The sequence below is a fragment of the Passer domesticus genome, chromosome 2 (genome assembly GCF_036417665.1).
Source record: "Passer domesticus isolate bPasDom1 chromosome 2, bPasDom1.hap1, whole genome shotgun sequence".
Taxonomy (NCBI): Eukaryota; Metazoa; Chordata; class Aves; order Passeriformes; family Passeridae; genus Passer; species Passer domesticus.
The window spans coordinates 47675547-47692432 of NC_087475.1; positions in this window are offsets into that span (position 1 = coordinate 47675547).

The following is a 16886-nucleotide window of genomic DNA, read 5'->3' on the forward strand; positions in this document are numbered from 1 at the left end:
CTGAAAGGAATGCAAGCCGCAGTTCCTGTTTCCCAGGTGAGTGCATCAGTCACTAAAATAACAGCAGAAATGACTGGAAGAAGAGGTACTTAGTCCCCATTTCACTGGCTGAAGGGAGTCCCTTATGAAAAAGGAAGGAAAATGTGCCGGATGCCGCAAACCTAATGGCCAGACTTTTTCTAAACCAATCCAAATACCACCACTTTCTTCTAATGATGAGCAGATTAGGGGAAAAAAAAAAGGAAAAAAAAAAAGGTAGTTTACTGGGCACTACAGATTGCATCAAAATGAGAACATAAGATTATAGCCACATATTTGAAAACACTTTTAGAATTACAGTCAGGAAGAAAAAAAGGATTCCAAATACAAATTATTTGCAATGCAAATATATGCTAAATATCTGGCATGATAAATAGGTTATATTTTTTTTTTCATACTTGGGTTTTTTATTTTGTTTCATTTTAATAAAATATTAAATTCATTAAGAGGTACATGATATTTCTAATACTTTTATTTAAATGAATTTGAATACTAACTTTTAAATCCCAAAATTATAAACTGTGAGTCTCAAGCTCAACTAATAAGTGATAAATTTCATCTTCATGATTCTGGTTTATGCTTTAAAAATCTAGTATTTTTTCAAAGTGACATTTTTTAGCAATTATTTTTTTAAGCTGTCTTTTTCAAATACATTTTATGAATGAGAGTAATTTAATTTTGTAGGAGGCTTCCTTCTGGTAATTTAAAATCATTAGCTAAAACACTTCTATATTAGCAAAGACAGATATAGATAAGCATTTAGCAAAATATATCCATTACCACTTCCAGCCCACTCTATTCCCTGAAACACAGGACCTTTCACAATTTAATGTAATGCATTGTTGTGCTAATTATTTTGGAAAAATTTAAAAAAAACAAACCATGATAGTCAAGCAATACAAGGTAGTTTTATGTTATATCAGTCAGGTCTTATTCTACTACTCTAAATATAGTTAACCTTCCTTATTTTCTTTTGCTCCTAAGTTTTCTTAGGAGCACTGTTTTTTATTCATTAGTAACTGGCAACTATACTTACATTAATTTCCTGTAATATATACTTAAAACTGTTCTTCCTGATCTGAACTAATTCATGGTAATTTCCAAGCTATATTTTTCTGCAAAGTTAGTATAAAAATAAAAAAAAAAAAAATTACTTCCACTGCAAACAAAGTTGGCAAGCGAGATTGCTGAAAGAGACTGGGGAGCCCGAACCTTTCTTTAAAGAAAAAGCAAATGGGTAATTGAGAGATTACAGGTTTTTCTAAAAAGACATCAGATTTTCCTCTTTTCAGATGCTCCAAAATAACTTTCTTGAAATCCTTTCACTCTAAGGACAATACCAGTCTCCAGTGACCTGTTTTGTGATAAGAATGGATATTACTAATAAGTGGATTCTGTAGACAAGTTTGGAACTCTTCACATTTTATTTTGTACTCACAGCTTAGCAAAGAATCTCTGTGAAATATTAGTCAGAGGTGCAAAGAATGAAGGGTAGGTTGTTTTAATATAGTACTCCTTTAGGCTTCAAATGAACTTCAGGAAAGCATTTATTTTCTGTTGTTTGCTTACTCTGAAAAAAGACTGTCAATTTTATTTCTTATGGGAAAAACAAACACAGAGTTACCACACTGCATTTGCTGATTCTGACTAAGCTTTCTGTATGCATACTATTTCTTAAATACATTATTATCATGAAGTCTGTGCTCTACATACATATATCTTTTTCATTGAACTTGTTTTTATCCTTTATAAAGCTTATAGGCTTTTGTATAAGGCCTCATCTGCAATTGTGGAAATCTTAAGTAGAAAATTACAGGTCGTGGAGGAGGTTGAAATATAGTTGTTTTCAAAAACAGTTTAATGATGATCACTGTTGTTTCACCGTTTTAATTGATAGGACTGTCAAACCAGGGATACCCCAGGATGGAAAGACTTTAGGATTGATAGAGTTGTACAAACAGCTGAAGAGAAATGCAGAGGAAGGGGAAGCAGGAAGGAACAAAGAAAGCAGACAAAGATAGTAAACAAACAAAAAAAGGTATAAGGAGACTGCATGCAAACAAACCAATGCACTTCTCTGGCAGAATCCTGTTCCTCATCACTGTCCTGTCTTCTCATATCTTCTTATTAAAACTTAACTTTCTGTGTGCTCTCACTCTCTAATCCTGTGTATGCGTACTGCAAGTGGCAGCTGCCAGGTGCTGGTGTGACCTGTGTGTGTGAGGGTTGGTTTCCTCTGGTGTCAGACACAGAGTGAGTGGGGGTCCTAGTCAGGAGTTTGGACAGGCCATAGCCCTCTGAATCTAGAGAGGGTCCTACTGAATTTGTGTCCACAGAGCCAGCTACTGAGCAATGGGTGTGAATGGGTCTGATGGCAGCTACCCTCTTTGTGTCCTGTGACTGTGGCTCTTGCCTTTGCTGATCTCTTGTTTATCCTCACAATATTACAAAAATGTTTAATTTATCCAGCACCTGATAACTCAGTGTCTTGAACAGAGTATGACTCCCATGAGTGACACTATTCTGATCTGCAGTCTCAGGCTAATACCCTCCCTGAATCCCATGGTCTGTATAATGGTATGTCAGGACTATTGAATGCTTGATGTTGAAGGACATCTGCTACTCATTTGATTCAATCCACCAAGGAGTGGAGTGGGGTGGGCCCATATTTTATCAGGAGCAAATCTATCAGTTTAGAATCATTAACTTGCCAATCAAAAAACAACTAACAGAAGCTGCAGGGTCCCCTGAAAACTTCCAGAAAAATTCCACCTAACAGGGTGGTTATCTCTGAATCTCTGGAAAAATTGGAAAAATTAAACTTATATGCAATCCTGTGCAACCAATAGAGAAAAAGAGAAAAAAGAAGGCAGTGGAAGGACAATAAGTATATATGTGGCTGCATGTTAGTGTGTGTGTGTGTGTTTGTAACCACTGAGAGTCATGATTAATAAAAACAATTAGAAAAAGAAAGCTCTCAATTATACCAAAAAATTAAATATTACTTATAATTTGTAAACAGCCCTAAACTTCTTGCAATTAAAATACTTAAGTGGGGGGTGGGGGTGGGTAAGCAGCAGAGACGTAGAGGAAGCTATATCATTTTCAGTTCTGTAAAGTGACAGGACCAGAACTGTGGACAAAGTGTAGTAAAGGATGTTCCCTCTGAGCATCAGGAAAAACTTATTTTATACTGTGAGAGTGACTGAAAACCAGAACAAGTTGCTCAGGGATGTTGTGGAGTCTCTGTTGGAAATTCCTTCTAACCTCAGCAATTCTGTGATTATATGATTACATTCTGTGTTACTTCTGGCAGAGATGGATAGCTTTCATTAAAGTCTTATCAGCTTGTCTTTGAAATCCCACAATGTCTATTTATAAACTACCAACTACCACAGTAATTGAACATAATATTTCTTTAAGACGTTTTCAAAATTGATATGAAGTTTCCAACAAAGATATGGACAGAGTATTTTAACTTAGCAGTAAAATCATGTTCTGAGTTTAGGAAAGGAAACATTCTAAAAATCTGTTTTGTAAGAACTGTCTTCTAATATAAACATTGGCACACTTTTTCATATATTTTGAGTGACAAATCTGAAAGGATTTTCCTGCATCCTTAAAAAATACCCTAGTTGGAAATTCATTCAGTGAATGAATTTGCTAATAATTGATCATATTTACTTGAAAATAAGGGAGCTTTATCCAAGTCTAAAACTAAAATTTCTTAATCAGCATGGTCTCCCATTAACTTCTTATGCATAATCATATGGACTCCAATGATATGGTTTAGAAGAGGGATTTTACAGCAAGAACAAATACATAAAAACTGTATTGGCTCTTCTAGGCATTGAAATTGCATAATTATCAAAAGAATCTCCAGGAGAAGCAAAATTCGTCTTTGGACCTCTACTAGTTATTTGGTCTTAGTGATTCTTCAAGATGTTTTACTTCAGTAATGAGACCTCTAATTCATCTCATAAGACTTCAGAGAATAAAATGTTCACTTCCTTCAGCAATAAATTGCTTCATCAAGTCAGAAGATCTACAGAGAGTACAAATTTCAGAGACAGAAGATTTGTTCAATGTTTTTGTGTTTTAATTGTAAAAATCCCTTGCACATTTGAAGTTCTGGTTCTATTTTATGTATATTGAAATTTACTGCAAATGCACTAATTTTTTTTTAGGATAATGTGCATTGGGAAATAGCTCTAATCATCTTCCCATCTCCCTTTCTTTTTTTTTTTTTTTTTTTTTAATTTTTGGAGGTGAAGTACTTAGCAAAGGTATTAGGATCTGTAGACAGTTGAAAAGGGAAGAAAATGTCAAAGCACAAAGCATGACCAGCAGAATTTTAAATATGCTGCTTTTCGGAAAATTTTTAAGAGAACCACATACCCCCAACCACTCCAGGATGGGGCAGGACAGGTCAGGTCTCCGTTGGGAGGGAGGGCAGGGCAGCCTTGACTGGTTAGGGTTGGTTGGAGCAGATTTTCTCCCCCTGTTTGTGGGCTGACATGACTGACACTGTCTGCAACACCCAGCTAGACTGTGGCCAGAGGCTGGAGACACAATCGTCCTTTGTGCCATGTTTTTTGGTTTTGTTTTGGTTTTTTTGGGGGTGGTGGGGGATGCAACTACCACCTTCCTGTGCTGGAATCACAGAAGGTAGCTGATGATGACTATGGGAGAAAGAACACATTCCAAAATATTCCCACTCATGCTCATTTTATGTCCTTCACTGGTATCTGCTAGGCTGCTTTAATCTGATTCAGTGGGGTTATTTTCCAATTACTGTTTCATCAGAATTATTTTATTCTTGGTATACAAAAGTGTGATTCACAAAATATTGACATTTTCTGATGTAAATCTTTTGGCTTTAAAGTATCCTTTTCTACTTTGGCAAACACATGTACACTAGCACTGTGCAGCTTAGAAAAATACATAACCATATAATCGAGTACACTCTTGTTACACAGGGATTGCTTAATTAAAGTCAAGCCTTAATTAGGTTTCTTTCAGATGACTCAAAAGGCCCTCATCATGCCTACTCTTATTGATCCTAGCTTAAACAAGTTGTGTGATGCTTGAAGCCTGTTAGTCTTGCTCTTCTGCTCCTTGTTTGACATACTTTAAATTCCATATTTGCTGTTACATATAGAAGAATAAAACAGTTTGTACTTTATTTTTATGCACATTTAGGCTTATCTTTATACATTAAACCTGATAAGAGGATAGTTATGGAAATGTTGATAAGGGCAGATGGAGCAGATGTATGCTGATAAGTTGTCATAACACAAACCACAACAGGTTTAAAAGAGGTTTTTCTAGATGACAATGTTTAAGAGAATGGAAATTGAATAATTCACACCAGGACTGGAGAGTTATGAATTGCAAGTACGGACATGCCTATGAATATGGCAAAGGAAGAAGAGGAATAGCAAAGTGTAGATTAGAAAGTCTCATTAGATTCTATGATTCAATCCTGTGACAGAAGATAGAGAAAATACAATCTGCAATTAGAATCATAGAAACATAAAATCATAGTGTTCTTTTCAGGAATGAACAAGGATAACTAGGGAAGTAGTGTTGAATTGCAAGCTTTGAGAACTGCAAATTTGGCAGCTATGAGATTTGCAGCCTCGATAAACTTGTATTTGATGTACATGCACTCTGTTAGAAGACACAAAAACACAAAGGAGAGAAAAATGTATGTGAAGTTGGAATGACCTGTAATGTCATCCTTGGATATGTCAAGTTTTAATTAACAGTATAAGGATGATATTTTTGATTTGTTTCATATAATAGAAACATATATACATGTATAAATGGTCAAGAAAGGCTTGTAAAACTACTAAATTGCAGAAGTATTAGGAAAGAATTAGGAAACTCTATGAAAGAAGTGCATGCTTATAAGACTACAACTCGTTTAGATAGCCTAGTTCTACTGAGATGAAAATTGGAAGCACTCAGTACATAGACAAAATCCAGGCCTTATAAATTTAATGACCATTAATCAGCAGGTAATTGAAATCAAATGTTAATTTATTAAAATGGTGTTGAGAAACAGAGTATTTAAATATTTTGTTATACTGTAATGGTATAGCCAGAAACAATGGAGAAGCATTTTACATAAACATGTGAGCAATTTTACTTACAAAAAGGGCAAATAAAAACATGTAGTTTCACTTATGAAGCATGGGAATATATAAAAACAATAAAGCAGGAGGAATTGCAAGAGTAAAGAACAGGGAAAGCATAATCTTTGTGATTAAGATTTGGAATATATAGAATTCCTACTGAGCACAGAAGAAGCACACCTCAAAAAGCAATACAAAGAAAAGCATCACTGGAAGCAAATTAGATATCCTCTCTGGAAAATAGCCTAGAGACAAACAAATGGCTGAGCAAAGATGGAGAACAAACAAGATAGGCTCACATTTTTGAGACTGGCTTGTCTTAACAAAGAGGTCTCAAACCTGAACATCACAAACTGCAGTTGAGGATTGTCATAGTCAGTAGCCCTCAGTGTTGATTTTATGATGTGGTTCTATATACTAACTGCAAAATTATGCTCTTAGAGCTAGACTTGTCAGTTTTTTGCATGTAACATTGGTGAAGAATAATTGGTTAGAGCTGACCACTTGCATGAAGTCTGCCACCTGTAGATTCATTGAACAATTGTTTGGTTTTTTAAAAATTTTAGACATGCCTGATTTGTCAGTATTCTAAACACTCCCTTCAGCGTAAATTGTAATTTTCTAATCCTGTGTACACACATATACATAGTTGCTTATTTCACAGAATTACAGAATCACAGTATGCTGATTTGAAAGGGACAAGGATCACCAAGCCTAACTCCTGGTCCTGCATAGGACCAGCCCCAAGAGTCATGCCATGTACCCTAGAGTATTGTCCAAATGCTTCTAGACTTCTGTCAGCTTGGTGCTCTGAACACTTCCCTGGGGAGCCTGTTCCAATGTCCAACCACTCTCTGACTAAAGAACTGTTTTTTAACATTTAACCTAAACCTTTGCTGGCACAACTCCAGGCCATTTCCTCCAGTACTGTCACTGGTCACTGCAGAGTGTCTGCCTCTCCTCTTTCCCTCATGAGGAAGCTGTAGTTTTGATGAAGTCTCCTCTTAAGTTGCGTCTTCTCCAGGCTGAACAGACCAAGTGACCTAAACTGCTCATTATGCAGCTTCTCTTCAAGGCCCTTCACTACTTTTGTTGCCCTCCTTTGGACATGCTCTAATAATTTAACATCTTTCTTACATTGTGGTGCCCAAAACTGCCCCCAGGACTTGAGGTGAGGCTGCCCCAGTGCAGAGCAGAGTGGGAAAAGTTTCTCCCTTTCTTAGCTGGTGCACCACTGAATACGGTTGCCTCCCTGGCTGCCAGGGCACTTCTGAGTCCTATTCAATTTCCCATTGACCAGAATCCCTAGGTCCCATTCCATGACACTGCTTTCCAGCTTCTCATGCCCCATCCCAGATGAAGAATCCAGCACTTTTCCTTGTTAAGTTTTATGCTGGTGATGGTCCAGTCCTCTAATTTGTCACGGTCTCTCTGCAGGTCCTCCCTACCTTTGAGGGAGTCAAAAACTCCTCCCGGCTTTGTATCACCTGGTGACCTTGCTTAGTATTCCTTCTAGTCCTGCATCCAAGTCATTTATGAAAGTGTTGAAGAGCAGAGGACTGAGGATAGAGCCCTGTGGAACACAACTGGTGACAGGTCACCAGTCTGATGTCACTCCATTCACCATAACCCTTTAAGCCTGACCCATGAGCCAGCCGCTAACCCATTGCATGATGTGTTTATTAGGCCTGATTGATTAGTGAGGTGTTTTACTCTGTCATAAAATTGTCAGATAATGCAGTAACTTAGTAATAGTTGGGAGAGCAATTAATTCTTTATCTTATTTTCACTTGTAGTAGCAGTCATGTAACTACTCCTGTCCTTTCTGGCTATCTCTGTGTACTGAATGTAAGGAAAACTGAAGATACTTTTCCTTAGATCCTATCTATTTTAATAGATATTAAAATAAAGTAAAATGAAATTTAGGCAGAATATCTGCTTTTTGCTTAAGAAGATACTATTTCAATTCCTACACTTCTTAGGTTCATTTACAATGCAGAAAGTATGAAGTACTCTGACGATAAAGAAATTATGCTCTTTCTACATTATTTGAAATATGTCCCTTTTCAAAATTAGATCTGTAGAATTAGCCTTGCTGCTTTAAGTCAGACTACTAGTATTTTCAACCAAGTAATTCCTCAGGTTCTTGAATGGCCTAAGGAATTCATAATAATACTTGAAATATACTGTCTTATCAGAATCTGTGTCACTCAATTTCTCATTAATTTTTCAGGAATAGTTGCAATGTGCTTAAGTGTTTTAAAAATTAAAGAATCATATAAAACCAAATTACAGATAACAATGGTTTGGAATATTGTCCCTTTATTTTAGAGATTGAAAAGTGTGTTATATTTACATTATATTATAAAGCAAATTTCCAGTTTTTGACCTATGTACCAAGCTATGAAAACTTGCAACTTCCTTACCACTGATGGTAGTAACATGTATTTTAGGCATGCTCAATATGATTGTTAGAATGCGCCCTTGGATTTTTTTCATGAATGCATCTGATTGAATATTATCTGTTGCTAGGAAATCTTCCATAGTTCAACACTACTAATTTATGCTTACTTAAGCTTTTTTTGTTCTTTTACAATTCAATACACATTTGAATATCCTCTACAAATGTCTTTAAACATAAACATTTCTGGCAATTTCTGTTGTTATGTAGTAAAACCTCAAAAAAAGACACCCATCCGCCTGGTACAAAAGCAAAAAGCAGTAAAATCCATTATTGTTGATTTAGGAGATACTTATTTTTAATTTGAATGTAATAGTTTTTAGATTTTGTGTGCTACATACACCTGCAATAAGCTTTTTAATTTCTCCACATTTCCATCCATTACCATGTGTACATTGTACTTTGACTTTTTCTCAGTCAATTGTGGTGAAGCCCATAAATGAAGTTGTCAAAATTATGCTCTCTCTTTACAGATGAAATTTTTTACTCTTCTCAGAATTGTATACAGACCTTTTCCATTCTTCATTATAATAACTGGTGTTTTTCTTCTTCTAAGGACATTTGGATAAACATATTACTGTGTTTTCCATTGCAGAATTCTGTATAGTTTCTCTTCACCCCATCTGTTTACTGTCTGGATCAATATTTCCCTGTAATGTGGGTCATAATCTTCTGCAGTCTGGACTATCCCAGAAACTATTTCTTCTGGCTGCACACTGTCTATTATCAATGTGGAAGCATCTCAGAAGGGAACAATGTAGTGTCATATTTCCTGCTTTCATTTTCTCCTCAGGGCCTCCACTCCATTTTTAATTATCATTTTTGTTGTTATTATACCTCAATTTGTGTACTGTACAAAGCAGCTGTTCATGCTTAACAAAGATTGGCTACTCATCTTTGTTAATTTAAAGCATTGTTATTAACAACCATAGCACTACCTATTGTGTTTAATGAGGCTTGAGACAAAGCTTAGTGAAGTCAATAGCAAATTTTCTATTAACTACAATGATGTAGAGTATAAACTTGAAGTGACACTTTATTTTAATTTTAAATAAATGTTTATTATTTAACTAACTTTTAATAACAGCAATAATTCATACAATTAATAACATCACTATTTGAGAAAATAGAATATTTTTATGAAAACTGCATGATTAATGGTTTTGAGCTCCATTCTTTCCAGAATAGGAACATTAAATCTTACTTTTGACACAAAAGCATAATTTTTTAAGACAACCTATAAATACTAATACCATTAAAAGGCAAACAAAAATTCTTCTGCAAAATGTCAGCCTGCTTGAATTAATTTCCTTCTAAACACCTTGGTAAAAACTGGGAAAATATGAAACAAGATTAATATTAGTAAGAGGAGAAAAGAGTAAGATATACCTTCACTTCTTCAATAATTGTCTGTCACTCTACAATAAATGAAAGAAGTATCCAGACTTTGGTCCAATTAACCTAAGGGAGTTTTTTGTTTAGTTTTGTTCCTTTGCTTGTTTATTTTACTTTTTATGTTTTTTGGTTTGGTTTGGTTTGGTTTTTTCTGCAGTATAGCTGTATTGGAAAATTAAAACTGACATACATGATCACCTTGACCTCTATGCCTCAGAAACACCAAAAACCATAACCATAAGTGCTGACTACCAGTATCAACTACATGAAAGGATTTCAGGGTTCTCTTTCTAACAAAAATATTCCTGTGCTCTATAGTAGAGGAGAAAAGCCTAATTTGTACTCTGCTGTCTTTGTACTTTGCATGTTTTTCCCATTACAAAATATAGGATCCTACACAATTTTATTTTGTAAGTTTGGTATGGCTTTTTAATGAATATTACATATATTTTGGACTTCTTATTCATATGGCTTTAGGCAGATGAAATTCCTGATCTATCTGGAAAGCTCAGTTGTTATAATTTAATATCAGTTACAACTAGATATTGGTTGGACCACATTTGCAGACCAACATGTAGCTGTAGATGGCTAGTTTTCATTGTCATTGTTAAATATGAAAAAATCAGGTGCAGAGCTGCAAATGAATAGGCAGCAGCAAAAGAAAAGGGTGGGTGAAAAATAAAAAGGAAAAAGAAGAGGACACAGAAAAGACTGAGGTGCTTCAGGTTTTCTTTTCTTCTATTTTAACTGATAATATTTCATCTCATGTCTTCCAGGTCCCAGTATCTAGTGACAGAATATGAGAAACTCAAACACTAACAAGTTAGCATGAAAATACTAAATTAGCAGAACAGTTGATACATAGGAGGACAGGGCTAGCATGAAAAATCTGAAGTATTGAACTGGCAGAAACCTTATGAGGTTCAATAAAAGCAAATGGAAAATCCAGTACTAGGGACAGAGTAACCCCATACACATTACAGGGTGGATGGCAAGAGTATAGAAAGCAGCTTTGCAGAAAATTGTCTTTAAGTCCTGGCAGATAGAAAGCTGAGGATGAATCAGCAGAGTTTGTGAGATGATAATGACTAAATGCCTGCTATTGCAGTGGTTTTAGCTGTATCAGAAAGAATTATCCAACAAGAAGAGGAAAGGCTTTTTTCCCCCTGCACACAGTACATCTGAGACTGTTTGAATTATTGTGTGCTATTTGGTGCTTTTTAATAAAATAAAAACATTGACAAACTTTAATAAATTCAGTGGAGGGCTACTGTCACCCTTTAAAGGTTGGAGCACTTGGTATTCAAAGAGGGGTTCAGATAAATGGATTTATTACTCAGCCTTAAGAAAATACTAAGGGGACCCTAATCATAGTTTTCAGCTAACTGACGGATACCTACAGAAAAGATGGAGCTAAATTCCTCTCTGAGATGCACTTGAAAAGATGAGAGGCACCAGGTAAAAGGTGTGCTGAAAGTTTAGAACAGATGTAATTGAAAACTGTGGTAGTGAAACAGCGGGCCAAAGACCTACAAACTGAATCCTGGCTCTAGCCAACAGAAACCATGAGAAAGCTGACAGCTCTTCGTGAGAACAGAGTTCTGCAGCAGTGAAAAGCAACTTGTTTTCCCTGAGAAAGAGATCTAAGACTGTAGAAAACAACCTGCTTTCCCTGAGAAAGTACTCTAGGACTGTGAGAAACACTAGCCACCTGTATAAACTCTTTTACACCCTTAGACAGAAAAATGAAAACTATCTCTCACAAACAACTTTACTTGCACATACACACTGAGGGTGTGAGTGACCAAACAATACAGGGTATCAGCTTGTTACTGACCAACTAGGGATAGACAGGGGATGTGCTTAAAAAACCTTATAAAAAGGGATGGCGAAATGAATTGGGATTGATCTTTTCTTTTTGGATCATAAAACATGTCTTGCATCCTTCTTTATTGAGCGCTACAGTGACAAAAGCTATTGAAAAGTAGGGTGAAAAATATACTGGAACTGGTAGCCCAGTGAAGTTGTGGAATGTGCAGCCTTGAATACACGTGGAAGGTTGAATGGAAAGTTCTACAAGTTGAGTGGAAAAAGTGCTGAGCAACCTGATGTTACTGTTATGTTTGCCTTGGTTTGTGTGAATCTCTCAGCTAGATGGTCTCCAGCTATCTGTAACACTAAATTAAAAAAAATAAAATAAATTAACATTTATTTGGTTTTGTGAAGAATTATAAATAACTGTATTTTTGATAACTTGTATATTAAGTTTTAATTGGCAAAATATTTTGTTTTGGTACATCAAGTGGCTCACAGAATGCTTTTGAGTTATATTAGCTGAATCACGATTATACTCCTTAATACAAGAGATATGTTTTCAGATTAAAAAACCAATAATTTTCAGAGTAGTGTTTAGTCTTTCGGTCCTTTTGTTTAGTATTTTGGAGCAACTCCTTGGAAGACTTATCAGCAGCACAAATACATAATACATTATTTAGAGAAATTCACACCATAAATGACAGCGTGAGAAACTTTTTCCTAGCCAAATCCAGTGAGATTTTTCTTTTCTCCCTTCCCTTCCCTTCCCTTCCCTTCCCTTCCCTTCCCTTCCCTTCCCTTCCCTTCCCTTCCCTTCCCTTCCCTTCCCTTCCCTTCCCTTCCCTTCCCTTCCCTTCCCTTCCCTTCCCTTCCCTTCCCTTCCCTTCCCTTCCCTTCCCTTCCCTTCCCTTCCCTTCCCTTCCCTTCCCTTCCCTTCCCTTCCCTTCCCTTCCCTTCCCTTCCCTTCCCTTCCCTTCCCTTCCCTTCCCTTCCCTTCCCTTCCCTTCCCTTCCCTTCCCTCTCATAGAATGAGGTGCATGAGAAAATTTCCATGTCACACAAAGAGGTAAGAGTAAGCACATTGTTTACATCTTTCTCTTATGAACATGTATCAATTAATTTTCAGTATGTACATACCTACATGACATTGGGATGGAGCAAACCCCCCTAAAGTTTATAAATATAATTTCTACAGTACTACTCAATTCTAACAAAATATTATTGATCACCTAATTACAAATAGTAGTTGATGATATTTGATTTCTATGGTTGGATGGTTGAAAAAAAAATCTGGTATGCATATGTGTGCATATGTGAAGTTGGATGTCTGATTTACCATCTGTATTGAAAGGACAGGAAAAGCTGTTCAGACTGTACAATTAAAAAACTCTTACTGTCTAAACAAGATGGGAAACACTGAATATTTTTCATTTACTTATGAATGCAAAAGCAGCATGGACTTTGATTTGCATAGAATAATTTTGGATATATTTTCATAGAGATAAACTGCTACATTTGTCATTTTCTACTCAATATATTATACTGTGTAATATTTTGATTACATTTTGTAAGTGTGAAAGTTTTGTGTAATAAATCTGGTTATAGAATACTGAGAGTGTTTAGAGGTTATTTTGAAATAGGCTTATGTAAAACAATATTTAGTGATGACAACTTGTGATTCTAAACATTAACGTGTTTTAAAATGGTAATTTAATAACTATTCTCTATTTGAAAATTGTTTGGTAACACTGTTTAAATAGAGACATATGTGCAGGAAGAGTGCTGATCTTCATCTAGCTTTTTTCTTGCATTGGTTTTTGGTTACTTCACTATGCCTTTTCATTTCTCAAAGGAATATCGGAACTGAAGGACACAGAAGAACTCCACACTAACACCCCCTCCGAAATTCTTCACTGGACCAGATTCTTCAAAGATTAATAGTACTTCATAAAATAAATAGTAATTTTTGGGTTTTTTTAATTGTTTGAGTTCTATTAATAAGTAATAAATTTCATTATAGATTAAGAAAGAAATGCCTGGAAATTCTATTGACAGATTTCCTGATGACTTCTTTCTTGCTTATAGATATAAGCATTAGATTGCCATCCTCATAGACCTGCCTGCTGCCTTCATTACAGGAGTTCCATACAGGTATTTATGAAACTTCTTTCTGACTAGGTTTTCATTATTATGTTCACTCCCATGTCACTTCCTAAATTTCTCCTTATTTTAACAAACATTTGAGGATTACAGAATCATAGAATGGCTTGGGTTGGAAAGAACATTTAGAGATCATTCAGTCTAATCCCCCTTCCACAGGCAGGGACCTCTTCAACTAGATGATGCTGCTCAAAGCACCTTCTCATACTTCCAGCTGTGAGGTGTCCACATCTTCTTTGGGAAATGTATTCTAGCGTCTCACCACCCTCAGCAGAAAAAAATTTCCCCCTATCCAATCTAAATCCACTCTCTGTTTAAATCACTACTTCATTACTACAAGCTCTGGCAGAAAGTCTTACTCAATCTGTTTTACAAACTCACTTTATGTATTGAAGTGTCACAGTAAGGTCTCATGAGAATCGTTTCTTCTCCAGGCTGAACAACCCCCAGTCTCCCAGCCTTTTTTACAGGAGACACGTTACAGCCCTCTGACCATTTTTGTGCTCCTCCTCTGGGCTTGCTGCAGTAGTTTTGTATTTCTGGTGCTGGAGTCCCCGGGCTGGAGGCAGTACTGAAGGTGGGTTCTTGCAAGAGTACAGAGTGAGAATCACCTCCTTCAGTCTGCTGCCTACACTTATTTTTTTTGTGAAACCCAGAATATGGTTGGCTTTTTGGGCTGCAAGTGCATATTGCTGGTTCCAGGTTTTCATTTTCCAGTATTATAAAGTAGTTCTTGATGTTGCTGCTCTCAGTCTGTTCACCACCCAGGCTGGACTACCACTGGATTACCTTGATGGAGGTGCAGCACTTTGCACTTGGTCTTGCTGAAATTCACAGGGTTCTAATAGACCCCCCTCTCATGTCTTTCAAGGCTCCTCTGGATGACATTTTTTCCCTCAAGTATATCAGATGCACCACTCAGCTTATTGTCATCTGCAAATTTGCTGAGGGTTTATTTCATCTCACACTGTGTCACTGGTTAAGATACTAAAGGGTATTCATCCTGCTACAGAGCCTTGGGGGACACCGCTTGTTACTAGTTTCTACTTGGACACTCACCTATTGTCTGTAACTCTCTGGCCACAGACAGGCTGTCCATCATTCAAACTCATATTTCTCTAATTTAGAGCTAAGAATGTTGTGGGAACTATATCAAAGGCCTTAGCAAAGTCCAGGTAGACGACATCTATATCTCTTGCCTGTCCAATGATGCTGACCCTGCACTGTAGAAAGATGCTAGAATGGTCAGGTATGACTTGCCCCTGGTGAAGCCATGTTGGCTGTCCCAAATCACCTCTTTGCTTTCCATGTATTTCTACATGTCTTCTCACAGGATCTGTTCCATGAGCTTTCTGAGCACCGAGGTGAGGCTGACTAGTCAGTAGTTTCCAGGGTCATCCTTTATCCCGTTTTTATAAATGGGTACAATATTCCCTTTCTCCAGTCACTGGAGACTTGGCTTGATTACCATGACTTTTCAAATATAACGAAGAGTGTCTTGGCAGCTACATTGGGCAATCCCTCAGGATCCTGGGATGCATCTCATTGGTTCCTATTGACTTATGTCCATTCAGGTTCCTTGGTGGTTTCAAATCCAGTCCTTTTCCACAGTGGCACTCTCCAGCCTCTTATTCTCTGATTTATACAGGTTTTCCCCATCCCAGATGCAGAATCCAGCATTTGCCCGTGTAAAACTTCATGCACTTGGTGACTGCTCATCTCTTTAATTTGTTGAGTTCTCTCTACAGGGACTCTCTGCCCTCGAGGGAGTCAACAGCCCCTCCCAATTTAGTTGTTGGCAAACTTATTTAGTACTCCTTTGAATTCTGTGTTCAAGTTGTTAATGAAGATACTGTAGAGCACAGGGCCATGGATGGAGCCCTGTGGAGCCCCATGAGTCACAGGACACCAGCCTGATGTTCCCTTTGAGACAGTTGCTCACCTATCATGTAGCACAGTTATTCAGCAGTGCTGCACATTTTGTCCAGAAGGATTCTGTGAGAGACAGTATCAAAAGTTTTGCTGAAATCCAAAAAGTGTATATCTTTCCTCGATCAGCTCAGTGAGTTTCACTGTCATAGAAGGAGATCATGTTCGACAAGCAGATCATGTTTGGCTGTGATTTATGACTGCATTGTCCTTCAGGAGTTTTTCAATAGCTCCCTGAATATACTTTTCCATGATGTAGGCATTTTAGAGGATGACTCATGATAGCTCCCTTAGACATTCATCTCCATATGGAATGAATTGGTTGGCTGAAGCACACGTATCTTTCCAGTTACTGTAGAGGTAATTCAGAAATTTTCTTGTTGAATTCCAGCTGGGGTCTGCCAAAAGTCCTGTTTTCCATCTGCCAGACTTATACAGGTGATGTAACCATGCTGTAAAAAAATGAGATCTTTGGGCTTTTTAGTGACACTAAATTACTACAATTAGACAAATGTATCCTGTTCTGTCTGCAGTATGTGTCTATTTTGGTGTGAGCTGAATATCTGCCTGAATTCCACTATACTGACTAAATCCATTTGCTGTATAATGAGACCATACCAACTCACATGGTGGTACTTAACACTCAGTCACCTGCTTTCAGACTTGAATTCAAATGTGTGGAGTCCCAAGCTGACTTTTGGAGATTAAATTAATTACAACCAACTTTTGAATGGGTGAATGCCAAGTTTATAATGTGATTATGCAGAATACCAAAGCAACACAAAATTAAACAAGTACATTAATGTCAAGGGGAAAAAAAACAACAAAGCACTAAAATTAATTCTTTGTCTATTGAAAGAGGGGGTGGGGAGAAGGAGGGATGTGCAGTTTAAACCATTGTTTCCTTTCCCCCTTTTGTGTTTGGGATTTTTTTAAACTATTCTCTA